Here is a 19,970-nt window from a genome sequence, read left to right on the forward strand (position 1 = left end):
AATTTTTTTCACTTTGTCATTATGGGGTGTTGTGTGTAGAATTCTGAGGAAAAAAATGAATTTAAGGGCGGCACGGTGGCACAGTGGTAGCGCTGCTGCCTCGCAGTTAGGAGACCCGGGTTCGCTTCCCGGGTCCTCCCTGCGTGGAGTTTGTGTATTCTCCCGTGTCTCGTGGGTTTCCTCTGGCGCTCGGTTTCCTCCCACAATCCAAAGACATGCAGGTTAGGTGGATTGGCGATTCTAAATTGGCCCTAGTGTGGGTGTGTTTGTGTGTGTCCTGTGGTGGGTTGGCACCCTGCCTGGGATTGGTTCCTGCCTTGTGCCCTGTGTTGGCTGGGATTGGCTCCAGCAGACCCCCGTGACCCTGTATTCGGATTCAGCGGGTTGGAAAATGGATGGATGAAAATGAATTTAATCCATTTTGGAATAAGGCCTGTAACATAACAAAGTGTGGAAAAAGTGAATACTTTCTGGATGCACTATATATATATATATATATATACTGTATATACACATATATATATATACACAGTATAATCAGTCTCTGAATAAATAGAGTTAAAGTGGAAATAGAGTCAAGATTGATCACATACAATCTAAAGGAGCACTAATGGCATTTACTGTGAATATATTAAGAGTAATATGATGTACACGGGGTGAATTAAAAATACTGTTTATAAAGTGAAATAATCAATCAATCATTATTTTTATAATGACATTAACATCATGCCTTCGGTCTCAGTTCCCAGAGATTGAGTTCAGGTCACAGCCATGTCCCTGTCTGTTGGAGTCGGCTTGTTCTCCCTGTGTCTCTGTAGGTTCTTCTCAGGGTACTCTTCTTTTCTTTTTTAGAATCACCAATGTCTCTAAATTGTCCCAGAATGAGTGAGTGCATCCTATGATAGACCATAATTGAGTTAAGCAGGTTGGAAAACAGAAGGCTGGATGTCAGCCACAATTTTATTCAGCTTGTTTGGTGGAGAGAAAAAAGAGCTGAGGTGCTGTATTACATGAAAAGAAAAAATGGCACACTTAGCTTGTTCTTTTTCACAGCCTTGAGCAGGGTCATTTCAGGTTAAATGGTCAGTGAAGCTCTTGTCCGGTACTAGCGTGCTTCAATTTAATATTATTTATTAAGCTAATAATGCCAGGCCTGCAGCCTGGAGACTGATTGTCACCATGATTTAGATGAGAACAGCTTTTTAAAAGTAAAGCTGTTTGTGGTAAGCAGTTTTCTTTATTGATCTGCAAACAGTAGACCCATTAGAAATGAAGTTAGATTGGAGTCCCATAGGGTTCTTTTATTTTTGGCTCCTTTTTTTAAATTTAAAGATTGGGAGAATGGGGTCAGTTGGATTCCAAAGGTCATTTGCCTGCCAAGCAATTTGAAACTAAAGATTATATTATATTATATTATATTATATTATATTATATTATATTATATTATATTTTCTGTACGACTCGTCTAAGACAGTTTGAAATCTAAGTAATCAATGTAGACCTCAACATTAATGTTTGCAGTGCACAATGCAATGCATATTTCTGTTTGATATGCCATTTGGTATGAGATTCATAAAAGCAGTGTTAATGTTTCAGATGCACCATCTTTTGGATTGATGGCTACATAGCAACAGGCTGGACACACAGGCAGACACACAGACAATGATCCTTTTATTAAGGTGGATTATATTATGCTAACTGTCCTACTTGTCTGAGACACACTGAACTCTAAGTAATAAACACAGGCGTCAGTCTTAATGTTTGCACTGCACCATCTATTGGAATGTATTTTGTAATGCATGTAGTATTAAAATGCATTGCATTTGTCATTCCAACAAATGGCACATCACAAAGATCAACACTGTTTTTACAAATCCATTACCAAATGGGATATAACAGATGTGTCTGCATTGCATTTGTCATTCCAACAGATGGTGCTTTGTAGCAATGCATTTTATTACTACAATTGTTTGTGAAGTAACATCCTTTGGAATGACAAATGTAATACATTTTATTAGTAGAAATTTTTGTAATGCACCATCTGTTGGAATGACACAGACAGTTGTCTATTTATTAAGTTGAGTTTATATTATACTAGCAAAATACCCGCGCTTCGCAGCGGAGAAGTAGTGTGTTAAAGAAGCAATGAAAAAGAAAAGGAAACATTTTGAAAATAACGTAACATGATTGTCAATGTAATTGTTTTGTCACTGTTGTGAGTGATGAGTGTTGCTGTCATATATATATATATATATATATATATTTACACACACAAACACATAAACATATATATATACATATCTATACATATACACATATATACACATATATATATGTACATATATACACATACATATACATACACACACATACATACACACACACATATATAAACATATATATACATATACATACATATCTACATATATACACACACAGCTATTTCGTATCAGTGCAATACGCTGCTTGTTAAAACGGATAACTCCGCTCTTACGTGCAAGTCTGCGTGGATATTATGAACTATCGTATTTGTTCAAGTTCTATTTAAATTTTAAATAGAAGGAATTTTTATTTAGTCGACAGAAATATCTTTGGTAGGAATGGTAAAAACAGACAGGAATATTATTCGTGAATAAATCAACTCAAACCTTAAATAACTTAAAAGAACAAACATTCAAATTTCTTTACTCTTATGTAAATTTATATAAAAAATAAACTTAGATTTTAAATATCCCAAAAGATTTTGCTCTCCATAAAAATATATCCTGTCAAAATTATACAAATTCAAATATGAACATGCTGCATAACAAAACCTGGAAATATAAATAAAATGTGTTCCTTTCAGCAATAACAAATCAAATCATTCAGTTGTCTTTGCTCATATGTCATTTTAGAGCTGGACGCCTGGCATCTTTTTTGGCAACAGGTTCGTTTCTGTTTGGTGTGAGGTTCTGTGTTGTGGAGATTCTCAGGATGGATTGCAGGTGCTCATCAGTGAGGCGACTCCTGTGTGCTGTTTTGTTAGTCTTTATCACTGAGAAGAGCTTCTCACACAGATATGTGCTACCAAACATGCACAAGGTTCGAGCCGCATGTAGACGGACTTTTTGTTCTTCAAAGTCACCAAAGTCCGTGCAAACTCAGTGCGCTCAGTTTATCAGCAAAGTGCGATTTGGGAACACCGTAGTGACGACTTGGTTCAACATTACTTGGCAACAGGGAAAGTGCACTGGTGCATTTGTGTCTCCCATAAAGCAACTTCACTTGAAATCACTTTGTGATTGTGCACGGTAAAACGTCCGCTGAAGTGTCAGATTCTTATTTAATTCTTCTGCTTTCTGTATCTTCTGCATTGCATTCAGGTCTTTCAGCCTCACTGATGAGCACCTGCAATCCATCCTGAGAATCTCCACAACACAGAACTCCCTGATGTTTTGTCTCATAGTGCCGTCTTAGATTAAATTCTGTAATTACAGCCACATTAGCTCCACAAATGAGACACACGGGTTCAGTAAACATATACTCAGCCTCCCATCGGTTTTAAAGGCTCTATTTTCAGAATCAACTTTTCTCTTCAGCATCGTGTGAGCTAGCTTCGCAATAACTTGCAGCATCATAAGCTAGACTTGATTAACGCGGTAAGTGTTCGGCAAGGCAGCTGAAGCGCTGCATTATGGGATCTGTAGTTTATTGTGTTACCAGCGCTTCATATACCCGGGCTTTAATAACAATAATACAGTATATAAAATGATCTCGCGGGCCGGATATAATTACACGCCGGGCCGGATGTGGCCCGCGCCCTTGAGTTTGACACATATGGACTAAATAGAACTTGAAAAGATATATTTTTCAAATGTGATCGCGCAATTCAGATAGAGTTGACGCACTACAGCCTGCATGCCTCAATAGTCATCCTCCCTCGCTCTTACTTTTTTACCGTTCATCTAATGATTACACCGAGTATGGCTTTACCAAAACAATCATTGATGGCGAATAAAGTATCCATTATTCGAGTATGTAGATCGGGATATATATATATATATATATATATATATATACCCGCGTATTGCAGCGGAGAAGTAGTGTGTTAAAAAAGCTATGAAAAAGAAAAGGGAACATTTTAAAAATAACGTAACATGACTGTCAATATACAGTATTTGTTTTGTGAGTGTTACTGAGTGTTGCTGTCATCAAGGATTTGATTATCATTATTTCTTTCAATCAGGTTCGTATTTGTAGGATGTGTTGTGTTCAAGTTACATTCCGTGTTTGTCAATCGTTGTAAAGATGACAGGTTTCATTCATCGATTCGTTTCTTACTGCATCAATAAACAGCTCGTCTTCTTCTTTATCTGAGACCTGACACACTGCATGCACGGGTTTTTTTTACACTGTCTTCCTTTAGTGGGACATTGACTTTTTCCAACGTGTGCTTTGTTTCCGCAGTAGTTGGATTTATGAATATGCTTGTATGTATCAAATGAAATGAAATGAAATGAAATGAAATCATATTTTTTGCTGCCTTTTCAATTGTGTAATTCGGTTTTTGTTCAGTGCTCTTTGGAACTGTTGCCTTTTATCTGTGCACTGCGTCAGTTCACGTGAGCGCTCGGTGTACATGCATCGAAGGTTCCCAGCTGTGCTGGTGCCATCTGGTGCTATGTCCATGGCTGTATTTAATGTTACCTTAGTCCTGGCACTTAAAACTTTCTCTCGCAGTTTCGCTGAGTTTGTGTCAAACACCACCCTGACCATCTCATCTTCCTCTCCATAAGCACAGTCCTTCACCCGTGAATATTTACCCGTGGCAGTTTGCTATTGGATTGCCGCTGACGGACGGCCTTATATGGGCAGGCACTAAATTACAAACGCCAGCGGCAGCCTGTCTATGAACTTAATTTAAAGTGTAGGTTTACATCGTGCTTTGTTTCCGAAGTAGCAGAACTCATCAATATGGTTGTATATGTCACTCGCTCGCTTCTTATTGTTTCGCTGCCTTCTCAATTATATAATGCATGTTTTCTTAAGCGCTTTTTTGAGGTCTTCCTGGTTTTCTATGTACTGCGTGATTACGTGGGAGGCGTGATGATGTCACACGAAAGTAAATGGAGAAAAACTGCTTCCAGTTATGACCATTACGTGTAGAATTTCAATATAAAACCTGCCCAACTTTTGTAAGGAAGCTGTAAGGAATGGACCTGCCAAATTTCAGCCTTCCACCCACACGGGAAGTTGGAGAATTAGTGATGAGTCAGTGAGTGAGTGAGTCAGTGAGTGAGTGAGTGAGGGCTTTGCCTTTTATTAGTATAGATTAGAAATGATTCTAATATTATAATAAAGTGTAAGATAAATTATATAAACCGTCCAATATACATAATATGTTGGCAGACATTAGTAAGTGCATCAGACAGTGAAAATGTGATTACTTAACACATTTATATTGAAGGATGAGGGTGGCCAAACCTCTAAGCTGCAACTGTGAACGCCACCACCCGCCATGTGACCCCTATTCAGAAACTCCACTTTTCTAAGATGGGTATCTCCTTAAAAATATATATCACACATAAAGAACCTTTGCCTGGTATTCATCCTGATCAATGCTATGATATTTCAGGTCTGTTCATTTTCTGTGGTATTCAAGTAGTTTTCATGTGTCATCGGCCAATCCTATGAACTGGGGAATGGTGGACATGGAAAACCACAAGAACTAAATGTTAGAAGTGGTCTTTGGGAGTTTTCACTTGGAAATAATAACAAGGAAAAAGTATGAATTGCTCCCCTCACTCACTTGCCATTATCTTTAGGTTGTCTTACATGGGTGCAGTGATTAGTGTTGTCATCTTATAGCTCCATGAACAGTTCTAGGTCCGGTTTAAATTGAATTCCTTCTGCATCTCTAATATATTCATATAAAGTGAACTGAAGACTCTAAACTGGCCCCCCAATGAATGTGTGAGAATGTGTGCCCTGCGATGCACTAGTGCCCCATCCAGAATTTGTTCCTACCTTGAATCCCAAGATGCAACGAGAAGATCTGGTCGCCTGCATCCTTTCACTGGGTGGGTTTAATAAGAAATGGACCAATGACTATTTACACAAATGTACCCCAGCATTGACTAGTTCTCTTTTTTCCTTGTACCTGCCACAGAAAATGAACAGACGGATGGACTGAGGTGCCTGTGTAAGTTTTGACTGTTAAATGGTGGAAGACACTCGAGCAGTAACTTAATAATGGATGTGCCTCCTCAGATCTTTTAGGGTTCTCATATTCGTGCTTGCCTTTCAGTTTTGAATATACTGTAGAAGAGTCCACTGTCATTAGTTGTCTTGTGCATTTAATGCACAGAGTGATCTGAGGAGCCATTGCCTTAACACCCCCTGGTCTTCTAAATGAAGAGAATGCGGAGCTAAGTGTGGGCACATCTCACTTGTACTGTATAAATTAAATCACATTGAACATACCGTGATGACTGCCGTGGTGTAACTGATGGGGGGATTATTGTGTCTGTGTGCTCGTGTTTTGTAATGAGCTGAAGTTAATGGAATGTGCAACCTAAGCAAAAAGAGGCTTTAAATACCAATTACCGGTCACGAAGTAAAAAAACGTAGTCATTAGCAATGAAACCAATGGGAATGCTTCTCAATGTGGAGAAGAAGTGATGAGTATCAGGAAAAAAGAAGCAAAGGCGATAAAATTAAAAAAAAAACTCACAAAAGTAAGATTTTACTTTGGGTGGAAAGTGAGAATGAAAGGCTTGCAGTCTCAATCTATTTGTGAGAAGATGCTTGCGGGCCTTTTGCTTTTTCCTGTTTCTCCTGCCTGACATATCAAATCATAGATCTCATTTTTTAATATACACTATGAGCAGTTTACTATAGATAGCAATGTGATCATCACTCAGTATTTTTACATGCGTTGTTCTGCTTTTTTCTATCTTTTTTTAATAAAGACCCTTTGTTATATGTTCATAAAAGGTTTTGCTGGAAAATGCAACATCTTTCTCTTTTTTTGCTACAAATTCAACCACAGTTTTTTTAGCTTTATAGGATTTTATTATTTTGGGCTTTTAATTGCTTTAGGTCATAGCTTTTAAACTTAATTCTGCTGAAGTGACTGAGCCATTCACACTTAAAGTCCCAGGCTGTTGGTTTAGCTGCCATCTGCAACTGCTTGTGAGACCCTGAGCAAGTCACTTGACCTGCGTGTGCTGCAACTGGTAAAAAACACTTGTAAACAAGTGTACTGTGTCATTAGGAAGGCTTTCTTTACACAGAGAACCATAGACATAAGCTGCCAAGTAGTGTGGTAGACAATAGGACTTTATGGACTTTCAAAAATTGAAATGATGTTTTCTTATAAGAATTCAGTGGATAGGACTGGTGAGCTTTACTGGGCTGAATGGCCTGTTAAAAATGACTTTTTAACATATATTGGATAAAGGCAACATTCTGTTAAACATCTCTCTATTATAAAAAAAAATTCTGTGGAATGAATGACTAGGAGACGATACATGATCTTCACGTTAAGATCACGAAAGACAAATAAAAGAAAAAAGCGAGACAAAAGAGAATGGGCACAAAAAAAACAAACAGTAGTGTAAAGGGAAACAGCACACACAGATACAGGTGTCTCAGTGCATATAAAGCGTATAAAGGACAATACGTTATAAATGAAACGTCGATGAAGAAAAGATCACATTAGCGCCAAAAAAAGGAAATCGTCAGGACCAGATGTAATTGAAAAAATAGCAGGACAAAGCGAGGTCATAAATAAAAGGAAAAGAGCAGAAAACCAAGCCTTTTCGCATTCACATCACTCAATACACAAAACGTAGATTTACACAATAATGGACCATACGCTATGAGAACCTGTGGTCCCGCAACAGTTAAAGCAACGACAAGTTTCATTTCAAAGAAAACACAAGGTGTATATTTATGCTCACGGAGAAGCGATCACAATGTGAGTGGCAGAGACAAGAAGTAGCAATAAGGACAGCAGCTGTATAAGCTTTAAAATGATCGAAGGGCAGCGTGACAGCAGCCAATGACAACGCGAGCAGCGTTATACATCTAAAACAAGTCCACGGACATCTAACGTAGCAGTTGTTGGATTGCTTGTGTCAGACAAGTATCATGTGCTCCCAGCTCTTAAAACAATGACATGCAACAAGCAGAACAGGCACCTTGCAAGCAGCAAAAAGACAGCAAATGATCCGACGGCATTTCCATAGTGTACGTTTAGCTGCCAGTTCACAACACGAACAACGTTATACGTCTGGCAAGAAAGAGATGTAACCACGCACGGGGCCGGAAATAAAGGACAAGTATTGTTTTTACAAAAGTATTTAAAGTAAAGTGAAAATGATGCATATCTAACAATTCCCAAGAAAATAACAATCTCTTTAAATTGTATATTGTCTGCCTAAGGTAAAGTCATCCTTGATGGAAGATCATAGGAATCGTGGGAAAGAGGGGTCCTTTCATCGGATTAGTGCAATTTCAGATGTGGAATGGCAAAATGGGGGAGGCAGCTTGATGAATGAGGTCTTCAGGACTTAAAACAAATCCAAATCATATTATGGGATATCATCTCATGTGAAATTCTACTCCGTACTTCTAGACTTTTTATTTTTATACTGAATTGAGGATTTATTCTGCTCTGTGTATTGTACTGTACTGTATTGACCCTCTTTTTTTTGATACCCACTGCACTCCCAGCCTACCTGGAAAGGGGTCTCTCTTTGAGCTGCCTTTCCCAAGGTTTCTTCCAGTTTTTCCCTACAAGGGTTTTTTTTTGGGAGTTTTTTCTGGTCTTCTTAGAGGGTCAAGGCTGGGGGCTGTCAAGAGGCAAGGCCTGTTAAAGCCCATTGTGGCACTTCTTGTGTGATTTTGGGCTATACAAAAATAAATTGTATCATATTGTATATCCGGTAAACCAAACACGGGGTGGGTGAGCGAAACGAGCAGGGGGCAGAGCCCCCAAGTATAAACATATTCTATTTGTCTGTTACTGATAATTATATTTTGAGACTTTTCAATCCAGGAAGACTGAGGTTTTCAGGTAAGGCATTTATATTCACTAGTCATGGCGATGGAGAGTGGAGACGCATTGCATGTTGATTAAACTCCCTGTACTCTGTACATGTGACCATAATGGCCACATGAACCATATCAATAAACTTTTACATATACAATTTGAAATAATACAGTGTGCATTCACCAAGCAAGTTATTAGGAACACATTACTAACACTGGGCATGACTTCCTTTTGCTCTCTGTTCTTCATGGCATGGATTTCACAAGATGTTGAAAACATTTTTTTGAGCTGCTGGTCCATGCTGACATGATTGCATCACACAATTTCTGTAGCTCTGTCAGCTGCATATATTCATGCTGTTCTGTTCTATGACAACCTAAAGTAGTTTTATTGGATTTAGATCCAGTGACCGGGAATGCCATTGAAGAACACTGAACTCATTGTCATGTTCATGAAGCCAGTTTGAGAGGACTTTTGCTTTGTGACATGGTGCTGTGTCATGATGGAAGTTGCCATTCGAAGATGAGTCAATTGCAGCATTGAAGGGATGCACATGGTCAGCAACAATACTCATGGAGGCTGTGGCATTCAAGTGATTAGCTGGTATTAATGAGACCAAAATGTGCCAAGAAAATATTCCCCACATCATTACTCCATTACTACCAGCCTTGTAACATTGCAGCTTGAGGGCATGCATTCATGCTGCTGGTGCCAAATTCTAACCCTACCATCTGTGTGCTTCAGCAGAAATCAAGATTCATCAGACCAGGCTACATTTCTGCAGTGTTCAGCTGTCAAGATTTAGTGAGCCTATACCCAATGCAGCCCTCAGTTTTCTTTTCTTAATTGACAGGAGTGGAACCCAACATTGTCTTCTGCTGTTGTAGTCCATCCACCTGAAGATTTGATTTACTGTGCATTCGGAGATGTTTATCTGCTCATTCAATTCATTCAAGGTGGTTATCTGAGTTTCCACTGAATTCTGTCTTTCTGATCTCACTCATCAACAAGGCGTTTCCATTCCTTAAAACTGATATTCACTGCATGTTTCGTTTTCTGCAACATTTTGAGCAACTCTTGTGACAGTTGTGTGTGAAAATCCCAGGAGATCAGCAGTTACAGAAATACTCAAGCCAGCCTGTCTCACGCCAACAAACATACCACAGTCAAGTTCTCCGAGATCACATTTTTTCCCATTCTAGTGATTAACGTAAACATTAACTGAAGCTTCTGACCTGTAGCTGCATAATTCGATGCATTATGCTACTGCCACATGATTGGCTGATAAGATACCTGCACGGATAAGCCGGTGTACAGCTGTGCCTAATAATTTGCTCAGTGAGTGCACATTACTCACAAACAGAGGCCATTCATATCAGCCACTTCAGCACCATGAACAGCTCCTCAGCACCAGTTTCCTGAGCTAGCACAAGACTATCAGAAGGTGCCTCTCACCCAAAAGAAAATTTATGAGAAATAAATGAAATCATCTGGCACATCTGCAACACTTCATATTTTTAGCTCAATCTTTATGGATCCAAGCACCTCGATAAAGATTGGGAGAACCCAATCTGATTCACAGTGAGACGGACCTTCAGTGTGAGCAGGCTGAAGCCTCTGATCTCCCTCTACTACTGCACTGCTGCTGCATTATAATTTTTTTTTTCCTATAATTTATATATATATAAAAGCCAAATACCACTGACTCACTCATCATGAAATCTCCCGAACTATGAGGACCTGGGACTTGAAATTTGTAATTTAGGTTACCCTTGGCCCATAGGTGCTCACTAAGAAATGGTTTTAAAAATTTCATGGTCCAAGCATAAAATTTCTTATAGTTTTTTAGACCTGTTTGTATGTCTGTCCGCTTTTCACGACAGAACTACTTAACGGATTTAGATCAGGTTTTTTTCTATAATTTGCTTGAACATTCCAATTGATTTTGCGACTTCTCTCATCACGCTAAGAATCACAGTTCACTTTCATGAGTGATATATTCACGCTAATCCAAGACAGAGGGTGCGGGCCGAGGGAAGGGGGAAGAGTGACGTCAGGAGTAGAGAGCCAGACAGGACCCTCCCCGCTGTCCTGTTTCACTAACACGGGGGTGAAGCCACAGGGGATGGCTAGTGATCTATAATGTTATCAATTTAAAGTTGTTTTGCTGCAATGTGACTGATCAAAATTTTGAAGAAAATCTTGAATTTTTCCCCACATGAAGCGTACACAAATAGAAACACACAATATATACTGTACTGTATATTATAACTATTTTAAAATATAATATATAAAAAGATTTTAGGGATTTCAATATTTAAGTATATAATAATAATTGTTGTATTAGGGTATGTAAAAATATGCCTTCAGTAAGTCAGCATAACAGCTGTAAAGGTATTATGGTTCGACTGACTTTGGGGAAACCTTGAACTGTTAGTGAGCCAATATGGGTATGATAGTTCACAGATGGAGATTTTATATACATTACATAAAGAATAATTGCAATTTGTTCTAAATGTAATACATATTTTGAAACGCCAGCCATTTACAAGCTATCATATACTTATATATTTGTTATATCCACAAACCCAGTGGCCACTTTATTAGGCACACTTGCTTGTTAAAGCTAACAGCCTGACCCTTCCATGAGCCAGTAATGTGACTGCACCTTAATATGTAACACATGCAGGCATGGTCAAGAGATTTAGTTATTGTTTGACCAAATGTTAAAATGGCAAGACGTATGATTGCAGTGACCGTGACAGCAGCATTATTGCTGGTATAAGATATGGTGGTTGCAGGACTTCACAAACAGCTGCCTAGCTAGGATTACAGTCTTTGTGCCCAGTCCCTTCTGAGCAATCTGATTGGTCAGTTTGGCTTTGGTCTGGTTGGTCAGTTGGGCATCAGTGACACCATCCAAAGAAGAAGGAGGAGTAAAGGTGTAGGAGGCACGGTGAAAGTCATCTTCAAAAATGGAAAGTATAAAAGAAGACAGAAGGTGAGCAACATGCCTTGAAATGACAGGGTCTGAGAAGCTGGAACACGTACAAGAAAAAAGTGCTGGGCAAGAGAGGTTCAGTCACCTGAAGATACAGATGAGCGTACTGAAGGCACATGCAGGGCAAAAGACATCAGATATTTTTAAATGCATTCTGTTAACATGGTTGGGTGTGTAATATATGAAACAAACATCTAGTAAGTTGAAATTTGGTGGTTAAAGTCACTTTAGTAATGACAGAGGCCAGAGGAGAATGGCCAGGCTTGAACAACAGGTCCATACAACAGTGGTGTGTAGAACTGCATCACTGAATGCATAATGTGATGGACCTTAAAGTAGATGGCTAAAGCAGTAGAAGCCCATGCTGGTCAACACTTCATTCAACTACGTTCTGAATGGATGGATCTATCCTGGCTTGCATAAACAGTGCAGGTTCGCCCGGGTAATATAAAGGTGTGGAGTATTTCTTTGACACACATTAGTCCACTTAAAATAAATTGTGCATAATTTTAATGCCACCACTTATAGATTCAAATGGTTAATTATTGTTCCCATGTATAGAGTATAGTAAGATTCTTACCTGCATGTGCTAATCAACATACAACACAGCACCCCTCTTCAGCAACATGATTTGCAAGCCGTCATTGTTGCTGACTACCGCATGTGCATCCCTTTCCACCCCTTTTTAAATGGATACTATTAGTAGGGTAATGCACCGTGTCAAGCAAAATGACACCTTTTATTGGCTAATTAAAAAGATTACAATATGGAAGCTTTTGAGGCAACTCAGGCCATTACATCTTGCCTGAAAAAGGGGCCTCAGTTGCCTCAAAAGCTTCCATATTGTAATCTTTTTAGTTAACCAATAAAAGGTGTCATTTTGCTTGACTCCCCACTACATCCATAATGGCTAACACGGTACAACACTCTAGTACTACACCATGTCAGAAAGCATGGATCATCTTAAGCTGGTTCAATGAACATTGCAGTGACTTCAGTTTAATCCAGTCCTCATATCTCGCTCCATTAAAACAACCCTTGGGATAAGATGGAATGGAGGTTTAAATGGATAAGTGGTTGTAGGGGTAGAGAGAGAGATAAAGAGACAGAAAGAAGAGCTAAAACTGATGACTGAAGAGCCCCTCTTAGTACTACTGTGAGTAAACAGTAGCCACCAGGGATGGAAGTGAGCAATGGCGTGAGAGAGAAGGAAAGGAGGACTTGAAGAACTCCAGATGCGCTCCCTCAGAAGGATGGAAGGCAGCAAAGGGGTTCTCATGAGAAACAGATGTGGCGCTACCATAATTTTATATCTTTTTTCTTTAAATTGGTTGTTTGTGGATGTTAGCAATTATTGATTATTAGCATCCTTATGTTGAATGTTTGCAGTGATGTTTCATTGCTTAAGCTTGACTAAATCAAATTCCATTCTTCTTCTTCTTCTTCTTTTGGCTGCTCCAGTTAGGGGTCACCCCAGCAGATCATCTTCTTCCATATCTTTCTGTCCTCTGCATCTTGTTCTGTCACACCCATCACCTGCATGTCCTCTCTCACCACTTCCATAAATCTTCTCTTAGGCCTTCCTCTTTTCCTCTAAACTGGCAGCTGTATCCTTAACATCCTTCTCCCAATATACTCAGCATCTCTCCTCTGCACACGTCCAAACCAACACAATCTCACCTCTCTGACTTTGTCTCTCAACCGTCCAACTTGAGCTGACCCTCTAATGTACTCGTTTCTAATCCTATCCATCCTTGTCACACCCAATGCCAATCCTAACATCTTTAACTCTGCCACCTCCAGCTCTGTCTCCTGCTTTCTGGTCAGTGCCACCGTCTGCAGCCCATATAACACAGCTGGTCTCACTACCATCCTGTAGACCTTACGTTTCACTCTTGCTGATATCTGCCTGTCACAAATCACTCCTGACACTCTTCTCCACCCATTCCACCCTGCCTGCACTCTCTCTTTCACCTCTCTTCCACAATCCCCATTACTCTGTACTGTTGATCCCAAGTATTTAAACTCATCCACCTTCACCAGCTCTACTCCCTGCATCCTAACCATTCCACTGACTTCCCTCTCATTCACACACATGTATCCAGTCTTGGTGTTCCTACTGACCTCCATTCCTCTCATTTCTTGAGCATATCTCCACCTCTCCAGGGTCTCCTCAACCTGCTCCCTATTCTCGCTACAGATCACAATGTCACTAAATCAAATTCCACGATTATGTTAATAAGGTAGAGGAGGGCTGTTTAGAAGGGCATGTATCCTGGCCATCACTGAAAAACTAGAATTAAGGCTGTCAGGGATTCTGGAATAACTGGAGACCTAAGGTAAAGCTCTACTGGGGGACAAGCCCACTATTCTGCTACTGACTTCATGAATTGCTACAAAAACAAAAGTAAAGCAAAAAAAAAAAGAAAAAGGAAAAAAAGATCGATCACTTATTAAGTCACCTAGGCCAACTTTAAAGTTTAATGAGGGTCATGGACAAAATATGCTTATAATTTGCCCATTTTAAACCTAATAAGGAGCCCTGATACACGTGGCAGCTTCTGAATTTTAAGCGAATTCTGCAAAAGCTTCCCCTTTTGGCCCATATAATGCAATGTTCCTGGATATAAAATAGTAATGTTTGGCAACTCAAACACAGTGCAGCATTAAACATTTTAGCAGTCATCAGCAGCATTTTCCCACTCAGGCCCTAATTTGTCTGGACTCTCTGTGAAAAGCTGAAATGTACTTACTGGCACATTTCTTTTCATGGTAGAAGATGTTCAAATAGCTGCTACTGCTCTTATCTCACTCTCAGTAAACTCTGATCGGTGCTCATAGGTGGTCACAACTTGTAGACGGTGATCGGGGATTGGTGTTTAGAGAGATGGTGGCGGGGACAGCGGCTGTGATTTGTGAGCACTGATACAGATTGCCAGAATTCAGCCTGCTCTGTGTTGGGGCTGCTATAACTGATAATTTGAACAAAGAGGCGGGCGTCATTCTTTTATTTTTTTTTTGTTAGGTTGACACACATGATTGATCACAGGTATTGCATTGACACAAATGAGGAGCCGTTCATCTTAGTAAAGTTGCTAACATCACACAGAACAACCAACATAAAAAAAAAAAAGAACAGAATGACTAAAGGTGGACATTTTGACAGGGAGAGTGGGCTACACATTCATTTCAACTCTTTTAGGGCAGATGTCAACTTTTGTCAACACAAGAATGGATATCAGGGTCAGATGATAAAAGAAAGCTGGAAATGTTGATAAAACTCACCATTACGTTACAGGTGGATCCCCTTTGCTTGGAGGACTGTTATACTCATTGACTTGACGTTGAAACCAAGCGCGTGCATGAGTAGCATAGAGTAAGCAACGTCTAGAATGGCATTGACATTGGGCAAGAGAGCGAAGCAAATGTCAGTCAGTCAGTCATTGTCCATGTGGAATGAAAGTTAAAATCTATTGCTAGCTTCTGTATGAAAATCTGCAAGCTCTCTGGGTGGCTTGGTATTATTATTAACAGAAGCGTGCTTGCATGGAGTAGGGCTGCAGGTGTGGAGTGCAGTTCTTGGCTCGTCCCGGCTGCTTCAGCAGTGCCTAGATTACCGTCCAATTAAGATGCCAAACGTATGACAAGTTTTCTGATAAGCTTCATTAAAAATATAAGACAAGAATTTTTGCTTTCCGTTGTAATCAACAAATTGTGTAAAGAACGTTCTGTGACCTTGGTTGAAACAGCTTATTTTATGCTTTCTTTCAAGATTTCTGTTATAAAATGCAGCTGACCAACCCTTTGATTGGGCTTTGCACTTGGAGCTCTTTAAGGCAAAGCCGCTCTACTCACCAAGAAGTCAGTAATAAAAGAATTCTGTTTGTTTGAATTGTCTGCCTGCTATTGTTTTGAACCTTCATCCACATCCAACCCGCTATATCCTAATGCAGGGCCATGGGGGTCTGCTGGAGCCAATCCCAGTCAGCACAAGTCACGAGGCAGGAACAAATTCCAGGCAGGGCACCTGCCCACCTCAGGGCACACACACACACACACACACACCCTAAATTTAGGACCACCAATGCACCTAACCCGCATGTCTTTCGACTGTGGGAGGAAACCCATGCAGACACGGGGAGAACATGCAAACTCCACACACAAAGTGAAATACTCTGACTCTGACTTACCGAACTCCGATTTTGATGCAAGTGGTCTGGAGATTGAAATCAAAAGTCAGGTGTCTGCATCAGCTGACTGGTCCCCGTCTGATCATAGTGCTGGACAGGCTGACATGCCTACAAAAACGTTTGCCCTGGGAGGACTTCGATCTGTGGGAGACAAGCTGCCGGCTGGACTTCACCAAACGATGCGGCCTGCTGGTGGACACAACGGACTAGCGGCCACTCGGCTACTTCATGATGTTTTGTTTGTTTTTTACCAGAAGGTGATGAGACAAACATGTATGTAATAAGTATGTGAATATGCCTACTGTAGAGGCTCCTGGAACATAAAACAGAGTGACATTTGTCATAAATACAATAAGTATTTTATGTTGATTTATGCATGAAAACTATTGCTTTATGTGCAGAGTTTTTTGGAAAAATATTCAGCCCTGGGACAAAAGGAAGTAAAAATAATTAGCCCTAAAACAGTTAAAAGACCCCACAGATCCAAAGGTCATATAACATTCTGCAAATTGCTGCATCCAATTTCTAATGGGGGGCTACAGTCTATTCTACAGGCAAGAATCAACAATAGATGAGGCGCTTGTCAATTTTAGGGCCCATTCACACATTTGGGGGGCAATTTACCATTAAAAGGTCACCTAACATGCTTGTCTTTGAAGAAAAACAACCAGAATCCCCAGAGAAAACCCCACGTGGACAAACTTACAAACTCCACAAAGACAACAACTGGATTTTGGATTCATGCAGAGTCGAATCAGCTTTATATTACTCACCACTCATTTAGGTCATTGACTTTGTCCCTAATTAATTCTCATTTGTAATGCTGTTGGAGAATGGTGCCTTTGCAGTATGCTAAATATGACTTGTAATATTTATTTTGTGTGTATTATTTCAGTCTGTTTTTATTTTAGAATTATTCTGATAATGAATTTTAACTTGTGGGCTCGGAGCTCATGTGGGAAATGCTCTGTAACTGAAATAGCAGGCAGGTACAAATGACCTCATTAGCTCATTAATATTCATGAGGTCATTTTTCAAGAGTGTCAAATTTGGGAGTAGATAAAAACCTGGGGTGTATGCAAAATAGACACAGATGGGAATTCTGGGAAAACAAGTATAACATTGTTTAAAGAGTGGCATTGTTTAGAAGAATGTATATGTTTAATCTTAGATAAAGTGACCAGTGTGAATATGCTTGTAAGAATATGTGAGCCTTGGGGCACTAAAATGCATATGTTTCAAAAATAAATTAATTAAGCAATTAGCCAGAGCATGGGAACATATCAGCTGTCCCAGTTTTGTGACTGATGCAGTACCTTGCATAAGGCAGCCAGCATGACACTATGAATTCAAAGTATTTTAAAGGAAGCATAAGAAGGAAAAGAAGAAGAAGAGAAGATAACTTGGTCAGTGTTTGCCTCTTACAGACTGGCCCTCCGCTCCCGACTATCACACCTGGCTGAAGAAACGAAGCTTGCTGTGTGACCCTGATTTGAATTGTTCATGTTGTATAGTTTCATATCTAACATTTACACCACTATATCTATTGTATATAGTGCTTTTCATATCTATCTATCTATCTATCTATCTATCTATCTATCTATCTATCTATCTATCTATCTATCTATCTATCTATCTATCTATCTATCTATCTATCTATCTATCTATCTATTGTCAGGGATGCCAGGGACGCGACCCAGCCGGGACGCCCTGAAGGACCGGAAGAGGGTGTACGCCCGCCCTGGATCACATGGGGGCCACCACCCTGGTTACTTTGGGGGCCATGGGTAGTGGGCTTGGAAGCCCAACTCTGAAGGGGCCCGTGGTCATCGCCAGGGGGCACCCCGATGCCTTTGAAGCCCTGGACCTCAGCACTTCCGCCACACCAGGAAGTGCTGGGGGGAAGAGAAGAAGGGACAGCCGGAGAGCTTCCGGGAGTATAGCCTGCACTTCCGCCACACAGGGGTGTGTCGGCGGGGGATTGCCGGGGAGCACCTGGAACACATCCGGGTGTGGATAAAAGGGGCCGCCTCCCTTCATTCGAGGCTGGAGTCGGGTGGAAGCCGGACAAGGCAGATGGAGCGAGAATGGAGGCGGCCTGAAGAAAGGCAAGGTGTTGTTTGGTCTATCTAATATAATGTCATTCATTCATTCTCTATCTATCTATCTATCTATCTATCTATCTATCTATCTATCTATCTATCTATCTATCTATCTATCTATTATATAGTACCTTTCACATCTATCTATAACTACAGGGTCACGGATGTCTGCTGGAGCCAATCCCAGCCAACACAGGGCACAAGGCAGGAAACAAAACTCGGGCAGGGCGCCAGCCCACCGCAGGGCACACACACACACACACCAAGCACACACTAGAGACAATTTTAGAATTGCGAATGCATCTAACCTGCATGTCTTTGGACTGTGGGAGGAAACCGGAGTACCCGGAAGAAACCCATGCAGACATGGGGAGAACATGCAAATTTCACGCAGGGAGGACCCAGGTTCGAACCCGAGTCTCCTAACTGTGAAGCAGCAACGCTACTCACTGCAATGTTAGATAAACATCTGTCTAAAATTTTTATTTTAGATAGATAGATAGATAGGCCATGCCACCCTATCTATCTATCTATCTATCTATCTATCTATCTATCTATCTATCTATCTATCTATCTATCTATCTATCTATCTATCTATCACATTTAATATTTTGTCCTATGAGCAACAATACTGCTACTGTAGTAAAGTCAAGAAAGTAATGCGTCCTGCTTGACTGTCCTCCCAATCAAATGAATTTTGCTTGTAACAGCACTAGATATTTAATTTAGTCTCACTATCTCCTTAAAACAGGGCTTAAAATGCCTTCATTCCAATTTGCCTGGGGGAAATAAACACTGCAAAGGGCTTGTAATGTTGATTTCCACAGAGAATTTAATCTCGGGCTGCATTTAAAACACGAGTTGAAACACGCAGCACATTTGTAGTCACTGCGATGGCGGCTGGGGGGGTTGTTAATGGTCGGTCGGGGTCTTTTCTAAACGGAGATGACTTCAGAGCATTGTTCCACAAAAACAACACTGTTAATGAATCTTTGAAAAAAGGCAACAATTTCCCCTGAGCAATAAAATGACAAATTTCTTCTCTGTTGTTTTGGGGTGGGAGAAAAAAAAATCAGGAAATACAAGAAAAAAAAGCCACCATGTTAATTTGAAGCTAACATGTTGTCCCTGTCAAGCTAATCTTTTGCTCTTGACTACTCAGATTTTGCCGGAGTCCAAATTGCTCCGTTTAAGGTCAGTCCTGAAGAAGTCAAGCATTTCATTTTAACTTTATAAGTTGCTTAAATTGAGGCTAAAAGTGGATTGTTGGAACTGCATGGCAAACAACACCTTTTATCTAAAAAGCTCTTTATGTAGGCCTGGTTGCATCAGAGAGATATTTACAGCTGAGCAATATTTTAAAAGAATATAAAACATTTTGGATGTTAGAGTCAGCAGGCTTTGCGCCCTACCAAGTTACCTGAACTATTCTGTAACATTTCAGTAACTATTTAACACTCTGATGCTGATCTTTCTGATCATAAAATAGGTCATTACGGTAGCAATTGCTGAGAAGAATTCATAATTGCAGAATTACAGTATTTGAGGGTTCCTCTTGGGTGCCTCTTTCTCTTGCATGATTTGGCTCAAAAACTAATCAGCACATCGTCATCTCATAACACGCTTACATTTTGAGTTTG

General features: G+C 40.1%; 1 protein-coding gene across 8 annotated transcripts in view; it reads right to left on the bottom strand.

Moving 5' to 3' along the window:
- LOC120535915 (galactosylgalactosylxylosylprotein 3-beta-glucuronosyltransferase 1) overlaps positions 1–19,970 on the bottom strand; it is a 417,892-nt gene that overhangs the window by 143,299 nt on the left and 254,623 nt on the right. The window contains exon 3 of one of the 8 annotated variants that reach the window (XM_039764099.1): positions 16,229–16,541. The exons of the other annotated variants lie outside the window; for them this stretch is intronic. The gene's annotated coding sequence lies outside the window, so the exon portion shown is untranslated. The remainder of the gene's footprint in view (positions 1–16,228; positions 16,542–19,970) is intronic. 8 annotated transcript variants of the gene reach the window in all.

The sequence above is a fragment of the Polypterus senegalus genome, chromosome 9 (assembly GCF_016835505.1).
Source record: "Polypterus senegalus isolate Bchr_013 chromosome 9, ASM1683550v1, whole genome shotgun sequence".
Classification (NCBI taxonomy): Eukaryota; Metazoa; Chordata; class Cladistia; order Polypteriformes; family Polypteridae; genus Polypterus; species Polypterus senegalus.